The sequence below is a fragment of the Lepisma saccharinum genome, chromosome 19 (genome assembly GCF_977018435.1).
Source record: "Lepisma saccharinum chromosome 19, izLepSacc3.1, whole genome shotgun sequence".
NCBI lineage: Eukaryota > Metazoa > Arthropoda > Insecta > Zygentoma > Lepismatidae > Lepisma > Lepisma saccharinum.
This window is the reverse complement of record NC_139247.1, coordinates 70118558-70135652: the sequence shown is the minus strand read 5'-3', so window position 1 is coordinate 70135652 and position 17095 is coordinate 70118558.

Here is a 17095-nt window from a genome sequence, read left to right as displayed (position 1 = left end):
AGCCTAAGCCTGCACATTTTCAAGAAGCTTCAATCTGACCAAGGGTCATTCACTTATTCTACCAGCCAGTTGCTCGTTTTAGGTATGTCAAATGTGCAAAATCAAGTGTAAACAGACTTCCTGGAGTATTGATGTAGCAAACAGTTTACAGGTAAACAGGCAGTAATTCTGCTAAGGGAATAGGAAGGAAAAACTTGCAGAATCGGCGTGGAGGAAATCTCCACTGGCAACAGGGACAGAGGAGAAAGGTAGAAGGATGTCTCGTGGGATTGATTTGGTATAGTGAATAGCTCTCTTCAGTTTTATCTTAGAACAAATTCAGTCTTCATGACTTAGCTGGAGAAGCAAGCCTTCAGTACAGGCTTACCCTCCGTTCTTGGATTCGATCAACACACTTCACGTTAGACACGTAATTAGCCTGCCCTAAAATGTATGATTCAGGTTTGAAGGTTTTAAAATCCAAATATTAACTGTTTGCCTATTCTAGTTCTTTATTAGTTTAACTTGTTTGAGTAGTACCTCTTGGGCCATTACCATCAGGCCATCTTTTAGGGAGTAAGAGACTCCTCCGAGGATGAAGGAGATCTTATTGGAGATTCCAGAATAAGTATATCAGGCGTGTTTGGTTCGATCACTCATACCTAAGGGTATTATGATACGTGGTGGAGATGCGGGGCAATACGGATGCGGGGGTATGATACGATATGCAGGAGTATTAGGTCCGGCGACCGTGATGGCCATTCACTTATGTAACCAGACTTTTGCCTCACCCTGTATTGTTCATATCCGGAAACTAGAAAATAGCGAGATATGTGACTAGCCACTCGCTCACGTCTTCGCTGGTGTTGTATTATATTTATATGTTCGTTCATCAGAGCATGCAAAACATAGAAATTAATTATCCAAAACAGAATGAACGGGTAGCATATAATTATCGAGCATTGGTTTACAACAATATCAATTCGCAAACAAAAAATCTTGTCAAATTGTTTACTCAGCAGCATATTAGATTTCTGTAAATTCGGAGCTGTCCTGTTAGCGGACAGTTCATGGAGCGAACAGGGCATGGAGCGGACACAACTTGATTGACATGTTATGTAGTGAACTAATCAGTTAGAAAGTCTAAACCTCCCGCCCCCACGCGCTGCTGTCAGGCAGCAACCAGTTCATGGAGCGGACACATGTTCATCGACCTCCCCCTCCCCGCTGGAAATTGTGTTACTAAAGGGTGGATGGATTTGTATTTACGTCAACTTTGTGCCAAACAAAACTTGTACATATCCTTACATTCGGGCACCTCATTATTCTGAAAGTGAGCCTGTCGTAGTGCCTCGCACCAGCAATGCGACAGGTTGTCCAAAGATCTAGTCCCATCAGCAGAATTAATCTGCTTCGTCAAACACGTACATTTTGTGCTACGTCAAAAGTTCTTTATATGCTATCAATCCAGTTTCGGAATGTAGGATATTGTCTTTAGAAATTTAGGCACATCACCATCTTCTTCATATTTTCTCGTGTTTCTTGCAACTTGTTCGTCCAACTTTACATATTTCTTCTTTCTCTTCACTCCCTCCAAGTTGAGCTCCATTCTAATAATTTTCTAAATTTGATTCCTCGACTTCCAGCTTCAAAAAATTATAAGCTTGTTTATTCTGGGATGTGGTGTACACATGCGGCTGTTTATTTTGTAGTTCCATCCCTCGAGCGAGTTGCTGGTCCTGTGGTGCCGCTGGTAACAACTCCACATATATATCGGCACAAATTGGTTTTCAAGCCACTGCTCCACGAAGTAATCGAAAAATTTCGTTAATTTTTCGTCTGCTGGAGCCTGTCCGTAGACATGAAGCCACCCTTCCTCTACGTCGTCCGGTTTCAGAAAGCGAGTGCTGCGCCCATACGGACAGAAAGTCTGATGTCCTCGCTTTCTTTGTACAGGGAGCTCAGACGAACTTCCTGTACCTTCCGCTTTGCGACATGTGGAAGAAACATCCTTGTAACTTCACCGCCGGAAACACCTCGCTCAAAGCTGCAATAGCAGACGCTTCGAAGTCTATGGTCACATTCTGAGAGTTCCAACCTGGTACCGCGCGTAGGATTGTCCGAAACAAACGTACATACGTTTCCTTCTTCTTGTCTTTGAGTAAAGGAGACGCTATGTTGGACTCTGCTTCCGTGCTACCAAGTCCGCGTGTATAGTGTACAGCTATGCAAACTGCTTGCTAAAGCTTTTAAAAGTTCCGTCCATGAAAAAGGTGTTTTGCTGTTCCAAGATCTCCTTCCCTTTGGCTCTTGCGAAAATCAACATTCTGTCATCAGACAAAAGAAAGCTGCTTCCGTCCGACATCTTCATCAATTCTTCATGAAGAACAATTTCCTCGGGATACTTAGCTTCTTTCCTTGCGCCTTATTTCTATTTGTGTACAAGGAACTCTTCACGTCAGGAAATTTTGGAGCACGTGTGACAAATTCGTAGCCTCTGCATTGTACGGACTGGAACTCTTCTTTGAACACCTGTGAAAAGATAACAAAATCGTCTTTTTTTTTGTAAAATATACAGTTTGAATTAGCATCGTAGCTTTTCTTCGAGACTGAAATTTCTGCTTAATCGAAAGTGCATTTGCATTTTTGTCCTAAAAATGGCAAATTCCTTCCACAATATAGACATATTTAACGACAAAACATTTATGATAACACCTATGGTATGGATTTTGATGTTAAAATGGAACTAATAAGATTGAGCAATTTAAATGTATACATATTGGAGTGGTGGTGTCTTCGCGGGAACGTTTTTTCGCTCTTGAGAGCGCTTTCCTAACTTCGACGCTGGTTTCGTCGGGCACTCATTGGTGATCGGTTACAATTAAAATTGTATCATCCTCGGTCTTCATCGTAGCTTTGCATTTCGTCGATTTCTCATTGACACAAAGCCACGTTACAATAGCAGATTTGTTTACTGAAAACTTCCGGTACGGGTATCCGTTAAACATTGCACACGGTTTCCCCTTTCCTGGTCTCCACGATCTCCATATTCTTAAATTTCGGAACTTACTTAACATGAATGAACAGCTAGGTTAATCGCACAAAAATGAAATAAGCTCACAGGAGACAGGACAGGAAGTATGAATCTTCCCGGTTTGTGGGGGGAGGTCAATGAACACGTGTCCGCTCCACGAACTGGTTGCTGCCTGCCAGCAGCGCGTGGGGGCTGGAGGTTTAGATTTTCTAACTGATTAGTTCACTACATAACATGTCAATCAAGTTGTGTCCGCTCCATGCCCTGTTCGCTCCATGAACTGTCCGCTAAGAGGAGGACACTGTAAATTCAACCTCTTATAATCACCATATCTGCCGCCTCGGTGAGCAAGCGCGTTGAGTGTTCGACACGCAATCTCGCAACGTTTGAGAGTGTACTTTCGTCAGTTTTAATTTATTAATTTATCTTCATCGTCGCAATCAGCCCAAAGGAGAGAAAAATAGTGATAATAGGAATAGCAATCTCAATATTCACCGTAACGAAAGCATCAAGGAGATATTTCTAACGATATATTTTGTCGGCACAATTACATTCTTCAGATGAGTGAAGAAGGTCTTCACTTCGTTGAAGAGAGAGATTCTTCTCAATTTGTCCTTACATACCAAGTGCTCAGATTGTTCAAAGTGCTCTCTTTATTAGTCCAGTACACTAGACATGAAAGCCACAAGCCTGGCCGAACGCGTTGAGTTGTCGTCTCACGATTTCAACCGAGAGTTCCTTGAGTCCTAAGGAACTGTATTCCTGAATGTCGCCTCATTATTTTCATGTAATTCCCATCGTCGCGATCAGCGTCAAGAGTAAAAAAAGCGACGTAAAATAAGAAATTTAGGGTAATTTGGGAGATGGCGCCTGTGGTTTTTACGTGCCCACACAAGTGAAAATTCAGGGGTGTTAGATCTGGCGACCGTGGTGGGTTAGGTGGGAGAACAGCCACAAGCTGAACCTCGTCCTTCAATAAAGAAAATTTAAATATGATGTAAGGCTTTTAAAAATTAAGTGATGTTGCTTGATTCGCGAATTGTTGGCAACCCTCCCGATGGTGGTAACGATGTCACCTGGGTAGGTCCAGTCCCGATTAGCCTATCTGTGCATATACTTAAACTTTGGAGACTTACTGCTGTACTAAACTGATGCTCAAAATCTACCAACGCCATGATTTTCATTTTCCAAGTGGACGAAGATATGTTGAATTGTTGTCGTCTTTTCCAGGGGTTGAGAAGAAAGTGAGCAACAGTTTCCGCCAAGTTTCACCTTTCTTTCACTTAGGCTCGCCCACTTCTCCAATTTCTACCACTAATTCTATAGTAATCGATACTGCTAACACTGCAATGCGTATGAGTACCCTGCGGTACGCAGTCGAGAAGATCACAGCCTAAAATCTCTCCTGGAGGACTCCCAAGACTCCTCTCCTGCCTAAATAGCCCCATCTTGATCCTGGGGGACGTTACCATCAAGAGAACGTGCACCACGCTGCGCATGGTAATATCTGCTTTATTACCAAAGGAGTTTAGAGTGTAAAATAAGCAACTGCTTCAGAGCTGGGACGAGAGTTGCTTTGACAATTCCCTCACGAAAGCTATTCAACAGAGGCCTCTCGTTCATTTTGCATTGGGGGACCAGTAATGGACTCGTTTTACGAGGTGTTAGGTGCTTTCTGTGGAAGCCAATAGGTGGCATTGGTGAGCATCTGGAGACAATTGATGGTTGGGGAACTGTCTTTTCTCTGACGGCACTGGAGGACGTCAGCGTATTCAATGAATCTTGAGTTTTACTGCCAGTCTCAAAGTTTATCCACCTAGAACCCCTTATCCGAGAAACTCTTGGGTGCGTTGTGATTTTCCCTATGAGAGTTTCTTGCCCCTGAAATACTTTTGGAGGAAGAGCAGCTTCTCTGAGTTGTAGTGTTGCAAGAAGTGGCTGCCTGCCTGCCTGCCTGCACACGCTATTAGTTTACATGCGACGTCATCAGTAGGGCTTGGAAGTTGAGGAAAAATCCGTTTTTTTCCTAGTGTCCAAAGACTAGGCCCAACATAATATATGTTAATTTTGGGTCATTGTAGACCAGAAAAAGTGGGATTTATTTGTCCTTTTTTGCCTTTCTCGTCGTTTTTTGGCTTATTGGTCCTTTTTATCCTATTTTTAGGTCTTAACGGCTTTTTTCTGCAACTTCACCTTCTTTCGACTATGTTTTTACTGCCCATTCTCAATTCGAATCACCATGAGTTCATCACCTCTTTAACATCATTTCTGTAGTAAAGAAATAAAAAAAAAGAAATAAATATATTTGAACCACCCCTGAAACGAGAAACATTTTTGGACGACCGAGGCAGGTACGGTACAAGGTCCTTGAACCGTAACTTGTCTGGAAGGTGTAAGTGGCAACTTTATCTTGTTCTTTTAGCACGGTGTATACGACCAGACAGCATGCACCTGAAACGATCTCAAGTCAGATAAGGAGGTGCCGCGCCTATTCATTAAATATGAAATTAGAACTGAAGTTATTAATTAATTTGGATCACATTTATACGTCCTTTTTTCAGTTTTTAGGTCCTTTTTTATATTTTTAGGTCTTTTTTTTGGCAATTTATAGGTCTTTAACTTCCGAGCCCTAGTCATCAGTGATAGAGCGTGAACCTTAATACGATATCGCCATATTGCAATTATTAATTCATCCACATTCACTACGCAAACTTCCAATTTTCTTCCAATTCAACAGCAACTTTTCTGCCATCCTTCCTACTTGATTTTCTTTAATTAAAAGTAGGCGAGTTTGTAATATAAGCCGCCAGTATTATTAAACTAACCATAATTTTTCAGTTTCGAGTTATACTTACATTCTATCCCGAGAATCTCTGTAGCAAGCGAACGAAAACAAGTGTCTGCGCAAGTAGTGACTCGAGAGCGCTCAACCAATTACTCATGAGAGGGGAAATGAGTGCAGCTACCAGCCATTTGCAGAAGCGCGCACTTCTTCGGTCCGGCAACTCGCAGTCCCCCCTCCCTCTTTACCGATATGTGCACACAGATTTCCAGGACAGAGTATAGTTGGAAACACTTACTTGTAGTTCACAATTCTCCCATTCGCTTACGCTAGCGTCGCAGGAGGCTATATATTAGGCGATTTTTTGTCTTTGAGCTCAGTAAGCACTTCGCCTTCAAGCGAGTGGCTCATCTGCAAATTTTCGTTCCGCCGTCTTGTCCACTACCAGATTCAAATCTTGCAATCTCGCCATCAAAGGTCCTGAGTTGGGGTCCTGGCCTATGTTTCTGAGTGTCAGTTCATTAGTTTCGTGTAATCGTTAATTCTCATGGTCGTTGTTGCACAAAAGTTGAATAAAAGCAAAAACGTTATTCTGAAAGATTTTTTTTTTTTTTTTTTTTTTTTTTTTTAAACAGAAATCTGGTTAGGATTTCACTCCCTGCAAAATATCTGTAATCGTTGGGAATTTGAGATGGACCTTCGCAACCAAGCAGTGCCGATATCAATTTTAATAAACAGCATATGCTGTTGCAATAACGTCTTCTTTTTGTACGGGGGAGCAGCAGATTAGGGACACCGTCATTCAGTGTTCTCGTGAGTTTTCGTAATCAAAGTTGGATAGAATCCTTCTAGGGTGCCTGCCGGATGGGAGGGAGGGGGCTTCGGCAAACAGACTGATTTACCTCGTACAAGTAGCGACAGAGAGAGGGAGCGGAGCTCCAATAGGTAACTATAGCAACAGCGGAGGAAAACTTTCAGGAGGCAAGGGGTAGTAATTAACTCCAAGGGGGATGTACTCACAGCCTGACGGGTTGGATTTCAAAACCCCCCAGGATATTGAGGGGTAGGAAACCCTTCTTTAAAAAAAATCCAAAATCCTCATTCTCTACTCCCTTACGCTAAACTTACCCCTAATTTTTTCCCCTGGAATTCTGCAATTCTTTCCCCCTTTTTCTCGGCACAACTTCATTTCTGAACTCGGGAATGAAACGTCCCTTACAACTCCCAATGGACTGTAAGGGCTCGGTTAAAGCTCCTGAGGGTTTTTAGGGCCCGAAACCCTTTGATGAGCTTAATTAGTAGTGTCAGTGGATAAGTTTTGTCTCCTTCGCGGAAATTTCGTTCCACATATACTTTTGCAACGTCCCACCACACTCTAAACACTTCAATTAGGAGGACGGCAAAAGTCTACCCATAAATGCTAACTTCTTACCAGTCGTTGAACACAGATTCTAGATATCTCAGGGCTTGCTGGGTAAAACGTGAACAACAGCTTTATATATATATATATGTTTATTATAAACTTATCGTAAGAAAGTCTGTTAGCACACTAGTCTTTAACCTTTATCACTTAAGTGCAATTACATTTACCATACACGTGCATTCACCACTTCTGGATTCAAAAGGGGGAAAGGGACCATTCAATTTATTCCTCGCAGTGAGGCGCCAGGGGGAGTATAGGGACCTAATTTTATTTAGGGCGCTGTTCTCTGCTGACGTCACGGGCTCCCCTGTAAGAGAAAGTAGTATGTGCGCGGTGCCCCCAACCAAAGCTAGGAACTGGCCGTAGCCAGCCGGCACCTCCGACAAGCGGGCGCAGGGTAAAGGATTTAAGGATGCCGCGACACCCCCGGCGTTAGCTAGGAATCGGCAAGCCGACCGGTGTCTCCTGAAAAAGGGCGGCAGGTTAGGAAGGAGGTCTAGGTGCTCCTAGACAAGCCAGGCAGGTAGAACCTGGCACCTAGACCGGGTAGTTAGGTTGCTGCTAGGCTCTTCTTCTTCTTTCTTCCTCCTTCCTCCTTCCTTCCTTCTGAGATGGCTGCTAGGCTTCTGGCTGGATGGCCGGTTTTTCCCAAGATGTTTGCCAGTTGACATCCGGGAGCCAACTGAGCTCCGGTCTCGCTGTGCTGGGTTTTATACTCGCGGTGGCGCATGGGTGGTGAAAATTTTTACTACAAGTACGCGTTGCTAACTCATTTTTTTACATATTGCAACCTTCGTACTGAGAAATATCAAGGTTTTGACATTGAGAAATCACTAGTGAGAAAATCACTAGATGCACGTGACAATATAAACTAAAACTGTGTGCATTCAGATAATACTTAATAATGAGCCTCGCAGGACTCTGCTATTCTAAACAACACGTTGAACGATGTAAATGACAATAATTGATAACATTAAAAAGAATATAGCGACCACGCAGGGTCTAATAATGAGTGAAGCTCGTAAACGTAGAGGTGGAACCGTTAACGTTTACTGAATACATTTAAACTAAAAGCGTACGCCTCGCAGGGACATTCCGCTTAACTCTTTCATCCGATTAAAAAGAATATAGCGACCACGCAGGGTCTAATAATGAGTGAATGGCGACCAAGCAGGGTCGTTACATATGCCCCTTCCTCGGGCGAAAATTTTGAAGAAATTTAAGTCTTACAATTTATGAAAAATTTTCATGAAACATTGATTTCAAATTCAATAGAAAAAATGACAGTAAAAGAGTCTGTTTCTCCTACACATTAGTCGCTAGGTCATCTTCTTCCCCTATCACTTCTCTTCTTCGCTCCGATGAACACCTGTAGAGGCGAAGGTTGTCGAAGTTGACTCGGTCGACGGGTTGCCTGGTCCTGGGGTGAACTAACATTGCTGTGTTGTTCCGAAGATCAGTGGCTAAATAAGGTCCAATATACACTTCGAAGAGCTTAGCTATTGTTCTATTCTTCCTCGAACTAAGCTTATGATTTCGAACAAGAACCAAGTCGTCTTCGTGCAGCTCGAGCGCATGGCCTTTAGTCTTAAATTTTCGTTTCATATTTCTAGAGCGCTCTTTGGACTTGGCTAGAAATAGCTTTTGATTCCAGTTGGATATTTGCGGGTCTACTTCGTTGATAGGCCAGTTGAAATGATCAAGGACTTCGTTAGGAACGGGTCTGTTGAAGAATAATTCTGAAGGAGCATAGCCGGTGGCTTCAGATACCGAATTATTGAGTAGCCAACAGATTTCAGTTAAAAATTTAGACCAACTTTGATGTTCACGATGACAGAACAATCTGAGTAACCTTACAATTTCTTGATTCATCCTTTCGATTGTATTACTGCTTGGGTGGTAGGCGGTCGTGAAGAAATATCTTATGCCTTTCTGGTCAAGGTAGTCTTTCCATAGTCCTGAAGTAAACTGGGTACCCCTGTCTGACAATATGGCCTTAACTTTTGGAAAGTGGGAAAAGTATCCTCTCTCCATTATATTTATTATCTCTCTTGCAGTCCCTCGCCGTAAGGGATAAACTGAGACAAACTTTGTACCAACGTCTACCAGGGACAAGATGTATTGGTATCCCTGAGATGAAGGTAGCTTTCCAATTATATCTATGGACAGCAGCTGGTGAGGATCCTTCTCATTTATGTGCAGCTTGTCCTTAAGGATTCCTAGTTTATCCATCTTAGTCTTAGCACACGTGAGGCAATCTCTAACATGCTTAACTACATCTGCCTTCAATTTTGGCCAAAAATAACGAGTCTTAATTCGGTTTAAGGTTTTGGCTAGGCCGAAATGTCCCTGCTCGTCGTGATTTTCTTTCTTAACTTTCTCCTTGAACTTTTCTGGAACACACAACTTCCACGTTACTTCATCTCCAGAACTCTTCCTAAACAAAAGATTACCATACCTTTGGTACAACTTCTTAACTTTTGTTTCTGCAGGCGAATCTTGCTCTTCCTTTTGTTCTAGGATCTTGATGACAGGCCGGCAAAAGTCATCAGCTTCTTGAGCTTCTATCCAACTTTCCACCTCCTCTATTTCATCTCGCTCCTGCCAGATGTAGTTCACATGGAAATTTCTGGTTTCTGGTTCCACATCTTCATCTTCCGCTGGATATCTGCTAAGCACGTCAGGTACTAAGTTTTCTTTTCCTTGGATGTAAATAATCTCGAAAGAGTAGGACTGCAATCTGAGGGACCATCTAGTAAGACGGCAATTCCAGTTCTTAGAGTTTTGTAGCCATACTAATCCACGGTGGTCAGTATAAATCTTGAAATGTCTACCCTTCAAATAAATTTCAAACTTATTCACCCCAAATAAGATGGCCAAACATTCAAGCTCATGAATTGAATAATGCTTTTCATTGTTCTTTAATTTTCGACTAGCATACTGAACAACAGCTTTATCTTCTCCTTGTTCTTGAAATAGGATGCACCCTAAACCTTTAGTTGAGGCATCGCTCTGAATACAGAACTCTTTATCTAGATCCGGCTGCACTAACGCTGGAGTACTTACTAATTCTTCTTTTAACTGAGAAAAAGCTTCTTCTTGAGCTGGACTCCAATTCCATTTGGTAGCTTTGGAAAGCAGCTGCACCAGAGGTTCTGTCTTCACAGAGAAGTTCTTTATGAATTTTCTTCTCCAGTTTGCTAGTCCTAAAAACTTTCTAACGTCCTTTTTACTATTGGGGCGAGGGAACCTTAGAATGGCTTCATTCTTCTTTGGATCTACCTTGATCTGATCACCAGAGATTAAATGTCCGAGATACACTAGTTCTCCTTTCACAAAATTACACTTTCTTAATTTCACCTTGAGACCGACTTCTTCCAGTCTGCGAAGAACTCCTTCTATGTGTGTTAAATGAGTTGGAAAATCCGAATCAAAAATAAGGAGATCATCAATATACACCGTTAAATAACTTTCAGTCTCAGGTCCAAACACACGGTGCATAACAGATACAAAAGTAGAAACTGCATTCGATAAGCCATAGGGCATTTTAGGAATTCATATTGACGACGTTTGTAGGAAAAGGCTGTATATTTTCTACACTCTGCTCTTAGGGGAATCTGCAAGTAACCTGAGGCCAGATCCAAACTAGTGAAGTATCGTGATCCTCGGAATCGTTGTAAAGATTCGTCAATTGGTGGAACGGAGCTCTTAGGGACCACCATGATTGCATTGAGTTGACGAAAATCCAGACAAGGCCGTACACTATCGTCAGGCTTGTCGACCACTAATAATGGGTTCAGATACGGAGACACAGATGGTTGGATGATATTCCAAGCTTTCCAGAGATCTAATTCCTTTTCCAAAGCTTTTCTTTTGGAAAGCGGTACAGGGTATGGGTGGCGGTAAACTGGTTCAGAACTTTTCAGTACGATCTCGCATTCAGCACTTTCCATGGTTCCTGGTTTCTCTGAGAATACCTCTAGATACTGCAGCAGCACACTGAATAACTCCTGCTTCTGGGAATCGAGCAAAATATTTATCGTTTCGACCTTCTCTCTGAGGTCAGTGGGTTTATACATCCAGTCCACTTCTTCATCTTGGATTCTTTGGATATACCGCACTATATCAATATTTAAAGGATTCCCCTCTCTCTGCTCAGAAGTTTTTCCGAACGACAGCGTTACCATATTTTTCCTGAAGTTGATTTCAGCCTCGTGCTGTTTCAAGAAAGGCATTCCTAACAGAAGATCAGTTCCAAATCCTTTTAAGATGAAAACCTCAGTACTGAAATTTAAACCACCAATTTCTAATTCCACACGCCTGCTTCCACATACACGCTTCTTATGACTTCCAGAGAAATCTACCAATCGCACCTCTGGAACTTTCTGGATCTGTATGCCAGGTATCTTATCTACTAACTTAGTCCAGATGGAATAATTAAGGATCGAGCATTCACTTCCAGTATCAATCACACAGGTTACTGTAAAGTCCATTAATTTAGCTTGCACCACTGGAGATCTGTATCTAATTTTAGATTCCCTTGCAGACTTCAATTCCTTTTGTAAATTGGTCTCTTCAGTTTCTGTTAGCTGGAAATTTACTAGTAACTCTTGGACACCTTTATCTATTAATTTGGGCCGCTCCATCGAAGTCCCTTGCCTAAACAGGAACGAAGCATTTAGACAAGGTCCTAGTTTGTCTGGCTAGACTGGGACCTTTGATTTTGATGAAACTCCCGCGCTGTTTCTACGGCCTCCTCCTGCTCCGATGTAATGTTATGTCTAGGAGATGGAGGTCCGCAAATCTCATTCTGCTCACCTGTAAATCGTCGTCTCGGAGGACTAGGGCTACTTCTACCCTCACGGATCCTTCTTGGGTCAGGAGATCTGCGTCTTTGGTTTTGGTAAGGTCGGAAAGAGTTTCTTCTAAAATCACGCCTGCCTCCTCTTTCATTAGTGAAACGTTGAGGGCGCTGATAATTACCTTCTGACCTCGTTTCTATGTTCCGGACTTTATAGTTCCTTGAGGGATTCTGTTCTTTTCCCTTCGGTTCATCTTTGTTCCTCCATGCATCTGGCTCATCATAGATTTCAAAATCCTTGAGGAAATGAGTTAGGTCATCTACCGTTCTGGGCGCATGTGCTAAACAAAGGTTTCGCATTCTATATGGAAGTTGCCCGATGATCAAATTAAGTACTTCTCCCTCATTAAAGTTATCACTCAGGTTTCTATAGGCCGCGTAAACGCTCCAGGCAAAGCTCTCCATACTTTCGTGGACAAGTCTGGAATATCTCCTGTTTCTCACAGCTGTTAGCTGCCGTTGTCTAGCCTTCTCAGAAGCGAATTCTTCTTTGAACCTGGCGCAAAAGTCAGCATAATTCACGAAACTATCAATATTTCCTGCCAGCCAGTGTTCAGCTTTATCAGTGAAGACTCTAGGAAGCAACTCTAGCCTATAATGTTCGGGTACCTGCATAAGATCAAAGCTGACGTTGAGCTCCCGAAGATATTTTTCAGCTGACTGAGCTTCAATGTCGCCTTTAAATTTAGGAATGTGGGCGATATCCGCCATTCTAGGCATCTTAAAATCTGGCCTTCTTCTAGGTGGCGATCCATCTGAAGTATCATCGTACCGAGGCCTCTTTCTTCCGTCAGCCTTCATTCTGTTGGCAGCGAATAGAGGTTTCTCAGCTAACCTGGGGGGCTCATAAGGAGTAGCATCCGGATTCAGATCTCTATCCGGACTTAATGGGCTGTAATGAACATCTGGAGTGGGTTCTGGCTGCACAATCAATCTTTGGAACTGAACCTGAAGTTCGCTTACCCTCTGAACAAATGTTCCTGTCTGATCTTGCATTTCTCTTCGCAGAGATACTTCAAGCTTCCTTGTCTCTACCCTAAGAGAATTCACCTTCTCTTCAGCTGCCTGCTCTACGTCCTTCCTCAGAGTTGAGGTTATTGACTCCATCACTTCCTTCTGTTCCTGCACGACTTTCTCGATGGATTCGGTCTTGTCACCCAAGTTTTGGACAGCTTTCTCAATGGACTCCACTGTAATCTCTACTTGTCCGCGCCACTGAGATAATGGTTCCAGTCTTTCCTGAAGTACCTCTTTTACTCTCTCCTCAACCTTTGCTATATCTTGCTGAGAAGTAATTTGAATATTTTCTACTCCGGCCTTAAGACCTTCTATGTCAGTCCTCTGCTGGGCAAAGAGGGCTTGCAGTTCATTCCTACGCTTCTCTTCTTCTTCCTCTTTTTCTTTCTTTCTTATTTCCTCTAGGCTCTCAATTAAAGCTCGGAGAGTTTCAAAGTCTTTTTCCCTCTTCTCCTCAATCTCTCGTTTCTCTAGCTCTCTTTTCTCTTCATGAAACTCTATTAGGGATCTAAGTTCTATCAGTTCCTTTTTTCTCAGCTTTTCAGCCTGAACTGCCTCTCTTTTGCGTACTTTCTCTTCCTCCTGTTTCTCTTTCTTTCTGCGCTCTTCGTCTTCAAGTCTCTCTTTCTCTCGGCGTATTTCTTCTTCAAGTCTCTCTTTCTCTCGGCGTATTTCTTCTTCAAGTCTCTCCTTCTTTCTGTCTTCCCTATCTTTCGTCAGCCATTCCAATAACCAATGGTCTGATGGAGGCTTGGTCAGCGCACTTGGTTCTTGTATTGCGGTCTCTGCTACCTGGGTCTGCGGAGCAGATTCACACGTCTGGCATTTAACTCCTACAGCAGGGAAGGTAGCCACATCTTTTCCATCACAGCTCCAGTGAATTTGGCGTTGGCACTGGCAACACTGGAAATGTGCTGCCTCTTCTCCCAGTTCTTCACAGCAACCATATCCAGACTCTGAATCCATGGTCTTCCTCCCTCTACTTCTCAGGTTCATACCAGTAAATTCTTGGTCCATGTTTAAACAGTCCACACTTTCACTTTCACTGGACAGTCCTTTTAATGCACGGTTCGGTTGGCTTCACTTAATTGCACTGTTCTGTCGGGCCCCACGTTATGGCGCCAAATTCTTTTGCAACGTCCCACCACACTCTAAACACTTCAATTAGGAGGACGGCAAAAGTCTACCCATAAATGCTAACTTCTTACCAGTCGTTGAACACAGATTCTAGATATCTCAGGGCTTGCTGGGTAAAACGTGAACAACAGCTTTATATATATATGTATGTTTATTATAAACTTATCGTAAGAAAGTCTGTTAGCACACTAGTCTTTAACCTTTATCACTTAAGTGCAATTACATTTACCATACACGTGCATTCACCACTTCTGGATTCAAAAGGGGGAAAGGGACCATTCAATTTATTCCTCGCAGTGAGGCGCCAGGGGGAGTATAGGGACCTAATTTTATTTAGGGCGCTGTTCTCTGCTGACGTCACGGGCTCCCCTGTAAGAGAAAGTAGTATGTGCGCGGTGCCCCCAACCAAAGCTAGGAACTGGCCGTAGCCAGCCGGCACCTCCGACAAGCGGGCGCAGGGTAAAGGATTTAAGGATGCCGCGACACCCCCGGCGTTAGCTAGGAATCGGCAAGCCGACCGGTGTCTCCTGAAAAAGGGCGGCAGGTTAGGAAGGAGGTCTAGGTGCTCCTAGACAAGCCAGGCAGGTAGAACCTGGCACCTAGACCGGGTAGTTAGGTTGCTGCTAGGCTCTTCTTCTTTCTTCCTCCTTCCTCCTTCCTTCCTTCTGAGATGGCTGCTAGGCTTCTGGCTGGATGGCCGGTTTTTCCCAAGATGTTTGCCAGTTGACATCCGGGAGCCAACTGAGCTCCGGTCTCGCTGTGCTGGGTTTTATACTCGCGGTGGCGCATGGGTGGTGAAAATTTTTACTACAAGTACGCGTTGCTAACTCATTTTTTTACATATTGCAACCTTCGTACTGAGAAATATCAAGGTTTTGACATTGAGAAATCACTAGTGAGAAAATCACTAGATGCACGTGACAATATAAACTAAAACTGTGTGCATTCAGATAATACAATTAATAATGAGCCTCGCAGGACTCTGCTATTCTAAACAACACGTTGAACGATGTAAATGACAATAATTGATAACATTAAAAAGAATATAGCGACCACGCAGGGTCTAATAATGAGTGAAGCTCGTAAACGTACAGGTGGAACCGTTAACGTTTACTGAATACATTTAAACTAAAAGCGTACGCCTCGCAGGGACATTCCGCTTAACTCTTTCATCCGATTAAAAAGAATATAGCGACCACGCAGGGTCTAATAATGAGTGAATGGCGACCAAGCAGGGTCGTTACACAGTTCTTAAATTGCAAACTTTTTACGACGTCAGTTCGTATACGGGAAGTATTTATCTAACGGAACCTTGCGTTTGGAAGAATCATAACCCCATGTTCGAGAGGCATTTCTGAAACACACACTTAACCGATCATTTATTTCGCTTGTTTATACAGAAATACAATTTCTTGTATTCAAGAAACTTTAAAAATAAAAATTATACTTTGTCTACTAGTGAATAAATGAGTGTCAACATATACGAGGGGTTCATTCAACACAGTTTTGAGAAAATACACATTTAGATGGCTGCCACGACGGAGTCCCGGGTTCAATTCCCGGGGTGGGTGACCGAAGTTCGGGATTTTTCCGATCTTGTCCCGCATAAAGCGGCTCTGAGGCTCACCCAGTCTCAAATCAATGCGTACCTGGGGGCACACACGTACGTACATATTGTGGCGGTCCCACATATCCTCACAATATATGTTAATTGAAAGTATTAATTAGTTAGACAATTATAACGCCATTAAGCCTTGTTTCCATGATATGAAAAACTCAATATGCTGAACAAGGCAGTAATTTATTTTATTATAAAACAAACTAAACGTAACGTTTCAACCTTCTAGCAAGGTCTTCTTCAGACTCTGCACCAAGAACAAATGTAACAAGGTACAAAAACAGGACGATATATATATACACAAACATTACTCCCCTCCAGACTATTAGAAAGTTGTTCTGGAACATTCTGGAACAAGGGAAAGCCACCTGCTAGAATGTTCCAGAAGAACTTTCCAATAGTCTGGAGGGGAGTAATGTTTGTGTATATATATATCGTCCTGTTTTTGTACCTTGTTACATTTGTTCTTGGTGCAGAGTCTGAAGAAGACCTTGCTAGAAGGTTGAAACGTTACGTTTAGTTTGTTTTATAATAAAATAAATTACTGCCTTGTTCAGCATATTGAGTTTTTCATAGTTAGACAATTCATTTTCTATTAAAAGTTGAAAATTTGTATACTTTTGTACAAAGTTGATTATGCTTTACGTTATTCATTTTCGTTGAGCGTTGTATAGATGGTGTAATATTTGGATTTTTGCTATTGCTATGGTGACGAAAATCAACAGCTATGCAATAGTTGTGTTTGTGACGAAACTGAATAGTCAAGAGTGAACTGCATCTTTCATTGCTTGAGTATATTTCAACCAATGAACTAATGGAAATTGTTTAATATGATAGTTGCAATTCGAAGCGAAGGGAATTATCCACAATTTCCATTTGAGATCTTGAAGTCACTTCCTCATCGGAGTCCCCCAGAGACTGCGAGGAATATGAGTAGTGCAGACGATAATAAACCCTTTGTAATCTCGGAGACGTTAGATTGATTTCCTCGTAGGTTTAATACCATCTTTGTGCAGTACGACGTTTTATTAGAATCTTTATTGCCTGTATTCCTTTTAATGACCTCTTATTCCAACACAAGCGCTCACTAAAAAGTTTCTGCTTGTTGTTTTCCTGTCTGATTCTTGTTTCTAGCTGGCTCTCAACTGGTTACAGATGAGATTTTCAGTCAAGAAGTAAGTGGGCTGTGATTTCGGAATCTAGATGAAAGTGGCATCTCAAAACTACGGAGCTTTCAGACCGAA